Below are 8,691 nucleotides of genomic sequence, written 5' to 3'. Positions count from 1 at the left end.
TGCTCCTGCTCCATCTATACCTCGACAATGGAGGGAGGGACCAGACGGAGCTGGACACACCCACTCCCATTACCCTCCCCCATCTCTCCTTTCACTCTCCATCTCACACTCTTTTTCTCTGGAAAAGGAGTGAAAGTTTTCTCCAAGCTTCCCGCCCTGCCCAGACTTTTTTCTTCTCTCTCTGCTGAGTCTGCTGTGTGCCCAGCAATCCTACTTTCCATCTGCAGAGGCCCTTTGACACTTTTCATTACCCTCATTCTTGCTCTCTTTCACTCTTTCCCTGTCTCTTTGTCTCGTCTCACTCTATAGCAAGTCGAGCAGCCGATTCTTGTACCTGTAGCAGATGTTGCTCGTGCAGAGAAGATGTCAAATATAACTTTTAAAAGATATTTTGATGGTAACTATGAATATCCAGCATGATATGAGCCAGATTCCCCAAAAAATGCCTCCTGGAGCGGTCAATAAGACACCTTTTTGGAAAGATTAGGACCTAAATAATCGTAATCTGCAACAAAAATCACAATAAAACAAAGTCTTGGTCTGTTAGGAAGGAGTTTCAGTCAGAAAACTGTGTCGTTTGGTTTAAAAATAAGAAAAAATGACGTATTTTATGCCAAAAGATTGTCTGAATGGGGCATGCTGGGACTTAAAATGGGAGCGGGAGGATTTTCGCACGGTTTACAAAAGGTTAAAGCATGATTCAGTTTTCACACACACCCTCTGGAAGACTCCAGAAAAACAAATGAAACAGTAGATCACATCTCCATCATTACACAAAGGCAACATGTTAAAATGTGCGTGATGGTTTTACGATTCGTTATCTGTGTCTAACTTTAATGTACTCTTTCCCTCTTTTTACAAACGGAGAGACAACCTTTCATTTCTTAATCTGAACTTAAACCTAAAACAAAGTAATAACGCTAACGTAAGCTGTTTAAGTTGGGAGGACCAACGCTTTGCGTCCCAGAACAGAGGCGCGCCCCTGCTTCCATATTTAGTTCCCCACAAAGCTATACAAAAACCAACACACAGCGATACATGTGAGCGCACAGCCGCCATTTTATTCCATGGAAACAAAGTATTTCATCATCCTGTCTATAAATATATTCTCTACCGATAAAAAAAACCCATTAACATCACGTGCACGGCAGATCAGCTGACAAAAAAACAGCCACACATGACTCTGTTGTGCATCGCGAATACATGGTGACAGCGTTGCATCATGGGATTTGATGTTAAACTCATGGTTTATTTTTGTTTGAAACCATTGAGTTCAGTTTGTGTGTGTGTGTGTGTGTGTGTGTGTTTCTGTGCGCGTAGTTTCCTAGAGCAAGTTTTAATGCCGATCGGTCAAAACTCTCGGGGCCTCGAGGACGAAGGAGTGTGTGTCTGTGTGCGGGGCGCGCACATGTCCGTGTTGCACGTGCATGTGCGTGTGCGGATACGCCGACGTCTCCAGCCTCCAACGCAGCTGATTGCATCCCACGTGTCTTCGCACGAGACAGGAAATGATGTCGCGGGCCAGAGGAGGCGTGTCTCTGGAGGAAGTCCCTGCAGTGGAACCCCCGCTTTCATCCCGCCAGAAGCCATTAAACACACACGGAGCCCATAAACCGCACGCTGTGAAAATGATTTAAAAAAAGTAACTCACCAGGTTGTTACTTTACCCAAGCTGCTTTGCTCATGAGATGTTTTGTCTATGAAGGCACATGAACTGTGATGAGGGGAAACACGGCAGATAAAGACGACCACATAAAACTATCTATTGTTGTTTTTCATCATCAAATCTTTGCTTTCATTCACACATGTTTTCTCCCCAGTAGCGGAGGCCATTCACTCTGAACTACATTTAGTTTTTGTGAGTATTTTCCATTTTTATGCGACTTTTATACTCCTTCTCCACTAAATTCCAGAGGGAAATATTGCACTTTTGGTTTGTGACCCCTCCAGATGTCTCCACCAAAGAGAGATTCCCCCTCTGAACTGCTCACATGGTTTCATTTAAGGAACTGTTTGATTTCCAAAGTGGAAAAATTATCCAATTAAAATGAAGAAAAAAAATGGGGGAACGAGAGAGAAAAACTGAAGTACAGATTTTTGCAGGAGAACTTTGTTTTTTCTACTTTCCCCTCCAATTAATCATCTCATGACCCGACAGAGTTCTGTTGTGACCCGTTGGAAGGACCCGACCTACACGAGCGACTAGCAAACAATGTAAAGTAGCATGAAGTAGCTCCACCTCAATAAAACGCTGCTCGCTTATGACTTCATGCAGCAGTATTAGCAATTTAATCACGTAATACTGCCTTTGTTTTGTAGAATCAGTACTTTCACTTTAAATACTTTCTTCTCTTTGATTTGAGGAGGAATTTAAATCCAGGACTTTTACTTGTGGCGGCGTATTTGTACAATGTTGTACTTTTACTTCATTAAAAGCATGAACACATTCACCCTGATGGCTCCTCCACCGATCAGACAGGAGACTTTGAGATTAATGAGTAGTAAAAAGTAAAAGCACCGCACCAATGACATCACTCGATACCTCCAACCACCAGAACTCACCTTCTCAAACGCAGTTATTCTTCATGCATCACTGCTTCGAATGTATTACCTCCTAAATAAAAACACACAAAACAGGACTTTTGTACGTATTATATATTTTGTCCTTGCTGTGGACCGCAGGCATCGGCTAATGGAGATCCAGTAAATAAACTAAACTAAACCAACGTTCACTTACATCTTCTTGTATTCTTTTTCTCTGCAATGAGAACAATTTAAAAGAGGCAATAATCACATGCAGATCCTCCACACGGTGGTTTTTACATCCATCCTATTGGATCAGTCTCTCTTAGTGCAGACCTGACAAAAAGAGGTATGTTTATACACCGGATTACTTTATAATCATGCAAAGCTATAACTTAAGAATAGAATAAATAATAATCATAAAATAGCTAGAACTTTGTGATTGTGTTTAGGCCAGCAGAGTCGTAGCGACTCTTCCTTGATGCTTTTAGGATCCTTGTTTGAGTGCAGGTTTTCCCTTATTTTATAGGTTTAGAGATTTTATTACCATAAAATAATCCCACTCAACCGTTACTGTCAACACAGAAGGGGTCAGGCTCGCTGTGTACTCTGCTTTTGTCATCACCGATACGTCATTCCTTCCCTTCCTTTCCTTCATTTTATTGCTTCTCAGCACATCAGCACCTGTGTCAGGGACGGGCACAGAAACAAACAACACAACGACACACATTAATGCATCCGTTAATGTTTTCCGGTCCGTTGATGACACTGAAGGAAACAATATGCGTTTCACTTTTCTCCTCCACGAGATTATAGCCACTAAACCCTGTGGAGGCATCACCTTCACTCAGGTGGAAAAACACTCACCAAAATCTCAAACCGACGTTAAAATGTTAGGTTTTTTTTGTGCATCCTCCTGGATTTCCTCCCTCCAGGAGGGGCAGGCGATTGGAAAACCTTTGCTGCCGCGGCCAAGAGCAGAAGGTCTTTCACGGCTCAGTCAAGTGTGCAGAGTCTCCGCACCAGGACTGGTTGTGATTTTGAGTATGGAAAAAGACAATAATTTTGATTTTTTTTTTTTTTTCCACTAACTTTTTCCAATCTGCTGATGCCATGAATAGAGTGGCTTATTAAGTTACAGACTTCCATAGCAGGTCGCAGCAGTTTGAGGATGAAAATGTTGCACTCGCATACTTCTCCTCCTCTGCCTCAGACATCCCGCTCTCTGTCATCGCTGCACTTCCACATCTCGACAATAAAACCTGTAAACTGATGCATTTATTGAAAAAAAAATGCATCTGACTTCTGACCCGGCTCTGTTTTTTGGTAATTTATTACGGGCCTGTCAGGATGTGTGGTAGTGCGCAGCGAGTCTGGCTTTCCTGCCAGATAAAGGAGCTCGGCTCTGCATTCTGCGGAAAAGTGGAAAGTATTATGTATGGAAATATTCTTCCAAATATTCACAGAGTTCCTCAAAGGTCACAGGCTCTCTTAATTGCATTCACGCACGGATTATGTGCTTACACGGTGTCTCTTCATGTGCATTATATCATCTATATGCCAGATCACTCTCTCAAGTTGCTGATAATGATATTAAGTCATAAATTAAAGTACCTGGATCCACCCGGAGGATGACGTCACTGCTGATGACTGTAACAGTCGTTGTGGTTGTTGCGACAACGACACGATGTTAAAGCGTTGCACACTCCCACACACAGCGAGTGAACCACACATGCGCATCTTTCTGCATCTGCTGAACATTTTGGGGAAAATTGAAAACCTACAGTACACCAGGCGATCCATTACCCCACAGGCCAGGACCGGTGATCCCTTTATGAAAATGAGACACACAATATGACGACGTCTGATAGACGGGTCGGTGTTATTGCCAACGACCATGTGGCAATCAGCAAATCTTTCTTTTCTGGAAAGCCCAGAGGGACAGCAGCGTCGTGAATGATGAAGCAGAAGGATTTAGGAGAAAAGAGACAAATATGATTCATCGACTCTAAATGTGTCTCAGAAAATAGAAGAGAGCGACCAAATAGCCCAATGTGGTTCTCATTTTGCGTGCCTTCCTCTGTGTGTGTGTGTGTGTGTGTGTGTGCGTGCTCACCGTGCTTGTGCAAACGTGCATACTTATGAGTATGTGAGTGCACTTGACGGGATGGATCCTCCGTCTGAGAGATAAACGACCTCATTACATGCGAGGATCAGGCCTGCAGCTTAGAGCTGACAGCAGATAGAATACGAGACAAATCCGCAGGCTTTAGTCAGAATCTGGTTTCACCGATACAGAAGACGCACAGATGTCTGCGTCATCGATTAAACTGCTTTCTGCTGCACCGCGCCGTGCTTCCACTCTCAATAGTTTTAACGATTGCACAATTTTTCTAGAAACCAAACACAGAGCGACGAGAGAGTGGAAGAGATGCGATGGCACGTCAGCGTTGTGTTCACAGCTCTTGTTTAAGTATGACAGTTAGCTTAGCTTAGCTTAGCATGACAACTGGACGTTTTAAAGTTAGCCCGTTGTTAAGTTGAGCACAGGACTGCAGTGACTTCCTCCAGGAAAGGTTGCTCGTGTTTTAACACTTTGTTTTTTGAAGAGATTAAAAAGCATGTATAAAGAGTTCATTTGTTAGCTTCAGGGGTGCTAGGTGGATTTTCTGCAATTGAACACTTATTTCTAGTCTCTTTCCTAAACTAAACAAACCAGTTGTTGACTCTATTGGATATTTAGCATAAAGACAGACAGTCAGGTATCACATTATCACGAGAAACTGAATGTATTGTCAGTTTAATTAATCCACGACTCGGGTCAGCGTCCAACTTCAAAGAACAAGAAGAAAGAGCATCCTTTGCAAGAGTCATACTTTACCAAATAGGTTATTGAGTTAAACCACTTTTCAGAGCAGATGCATGTTATAATAAAGTCACTTTAGGCCCTGAATCACATCCAGAGAGGACACATTAGAGATGATGTTCGACGGTGGAGCGTTGTGCGTCTCGTACGTCCGGGTGAAGACCGGCTTCAGTGTCCGTGTGCAAAACACAGGAGGCGTTCAGAAGCCAACAGATAAACTGTTTAGATGTGTTTTGTTCACAGCGCTTAATTTCTTACCTGCACTTTGTCGTTTGCGCTGTCGTGTCGTAACGCTGCACTTTTGTCTCCAGAAAGTAAACAAACGCTGTGAGATGATGTGAGTGCAGCGGCAGCCACTGAATCTGAAGACGGAGCGCTGGTCGAGTGTATGTTCCATTTCTTTTTAATGTTGTAATGTTTTCTTTCAATCACATCGACAGGTTGTCCCATGCGGAGGCCTGTCACTGGGCAATGCATTATTAGACGGAGGTTGTGCGACAGACAGGAAGACAAGAAGGGCCTCTGATTGAAGTGAGTTTGTTTTCCTGGCTCCGTATCGTGATTGTGCTAAAGCCTTCTTTGGTCGTGGCTCCGTCTTTGTTCCTCGTGGTGATTAAATCAAATAAACCACTAAGACAGGCTGGAGACGACAGGGCAGGTTTGGACAGAGTCAAAAACAAACGGGACGCCGTGCACCGGACTGTGGAAAGTGATCCCCGGCACCACATCGCATCCTTTCACACTCAGCCGACACAATGCAAACACTCGACAGTAAATGATGTCACAGCCGGAAAATCTGAACTTTCTGCAGAAACATTGCGACTTCTTTCCATTTTCTATCTTTCATTTATCTGTTAAACCATCTGGGCTGCGAGGCAGGAAGAAAGTACCTGGATATGAACCAGCGTGAATGTGACAGGTGATGAAGTAAGAGGCACCGTATGGACACACAGCAGTCCTCGTTTGACCTCACAGGAGATGCATCACTCTCACAAGGCGTCTCTGTCGGGTTTCATCTATTTGTCTTCATGTCAAACAAGTGGAAGCTTGGAGAGCTGGTCACTGCATGTGTGCTGGCATGTTATTCATGACATGATGGATGGAGCGCAGAAAGAGATGCATTGTTTTAGCCATAGAAAACAAGAGTTACACATTCTGAGCTTTGTGGAAAACTGAATGAAGACAAACGTTAAGAGTTTATGTCTAAACACCACAAAGACTTTGGCTACTGAACCCACCAGCAGGCACAGGGGAAGAAGTACTGAGAGCATCTATATCTATATATAGATATAGATATATATACTGGATAGCGTGTGAATTTCTTACTGATATGACAACATAATAACATATTCGTTTATTCTAATTTGTATTATTAATCTGAATTTGTAACAATTTACAAAGAATTGAAAGTGAAGTTAAAAGTTGAATATTTGTCTGTGAATAAAGAGTTAAATCATGTTAAATCACCTCAAACTGTACTTGAGTAAATGCACTTTTCTTTCTCGCCCTGCCGATAAGGAGACGGATGACACGGCAAAGAGAAGTGAGATTCAGCTCTGACAGGCTGGACGCAGACTGAGGACGCTGCTGCACGTCGTCTGAAGTTAACACACGGCAGCGTCCTCGTGAGCAGCATGTGAGGACCGCTGGGGATGAAACCCTTCTGCAGAGAGACATCCTCAAACTGGCGAGCCAGTGGTCCGTGGTTGTTTACAACAATTTCAATTTTCCTTCATGAAAAAAAAGCCGCTCCGCTCTAATCGACATGGACACTCGCATGGAGAGTGGATTTAATGCTCTGCAGGGGAGGATCATGAATGATACAAGCTGTGGAGGACTTGGCTTCCACACGAAGGCACAGAGACTGGATGCTTTTGAGAAATATTCAACATGCAATGATGAACTTATCAGCTCCACCCTGCAGCCACAAAATCCTTTCACACAATGCAAACGGACGGGTGGCTTCACAGACTGCTTCACAGACATTCGTGGTTTCAAGATGCTTTCCTACCTCCCAAGCGACAACGTTTCCCATCCTGCGAAGACTCCACATGAGAGCTGTGCTTCCTCCTGCGGTGTAAGAGCTGAGAGCAACGACACTCAGGCTGTTATTTATTATTTTGGTCCATAGAAACTAACGACATGTCGGTGGTTCTGCATGTTTTAGCCCATCAACTGTTTTACTTTCCATTTTCCAAAGGTTTTATTAATAGGTGTTCCTAACTTCCAGACAGTCATTGGTGTCAGTTTGCTGCAAAACAAATCCACTTGCATAGACTTTTTAAATTGCTGGAGATGCAATCCATCACCAAGAACATTTTGCCACCTTCACAGTAGTTCATCGTCAAGTCGTGTTGTGATTTCATGGTCATTCATTTATTTGCAGTGGAGGTTGAACATATTTCTTGCCGGTGCGTTCCAGGACTCCAAGTTTGGAGAGTCAGCTGCTAAATCATATTATTCAATACGCACTACTTAGATGTGACACAAAGCGAGAGCTCCTGATGCAGTCAGGCAACGGTGCCATAAAGAAGATAATTAACATCTTTAAAAGTTCATTCAGGAGTTAAAATGCATTTATTACTGTGGCAACATAAGTGAAAATGCAACCAATGTATACCGACCACACAGCAGCCTTTCTCTCCTGAAATCACACGCAGAGACAAAGTGATGACGGATGAAGCAAAAGAAATATCACAGATTCCTGGAAAGAATCCTAAATTAGCACAATCGCTTCCAGCAAAGAGCACGGCAGCGAATGCACACACACCTGAAATGCTTTCCTGGTAAATGGAAGCAGGACTTCAGTGAACTGCAGATAACCCGACTTCACGAGCAGCATGTGGGAGATATTCTCCATGGCAGCCGTCAGGGCCAGCGCTGTCATGAGCATGCTAATGCCTGATTGTGTTTGATTTGATCCAAATGAGCATATTATCCAGTAATTTAACCAGGAACGATTATTACATAACACCTCACTTTATTAACAAAGGGGGCACTATGGCTGGGACGTCACATGACACACGAGTGTCTTCTCCCAGAGGATGACATCTTCTCTCCGCTGTGCAGAGCAGACGTACGATGATTCCCCGAAAAACTGCTGAAAGATTCCTGACAGACACAGGCCAACATTTAATTGGGCCTGGAGAAGAGTGGAGATCTAACTCTCAACTTTTTTTTTCTTTCGGTTTTATTATCCATCCCTGTGTTTCCCATTAAAATAGTTTCCAGTCACTGAAAAGAGGGTTGGAAGCAGCCGGGCTCAGGTAGAACCTGCTGCAGCGTTTGCCAGCAGACGTTTG

Source organism: Clinocottus analis, unplaced genomic scaffold (genome assembly GCF_023055335.1).
Source record: "Clinocottus analis isolate CAN_PGR_092001 unplaced genomic scaffold, fCliAna1.0.p SCAF_12, whole genome shotgun sequence".
Lineage (NCBI taxonomy): Eukaryota > Metazoa > Chordata > Actinopteri > Perciformes > Cottidae > Clinocottus > Clinocottus analis.
This window is presented reverse-complemented; position numbering follows the sequence as displayed.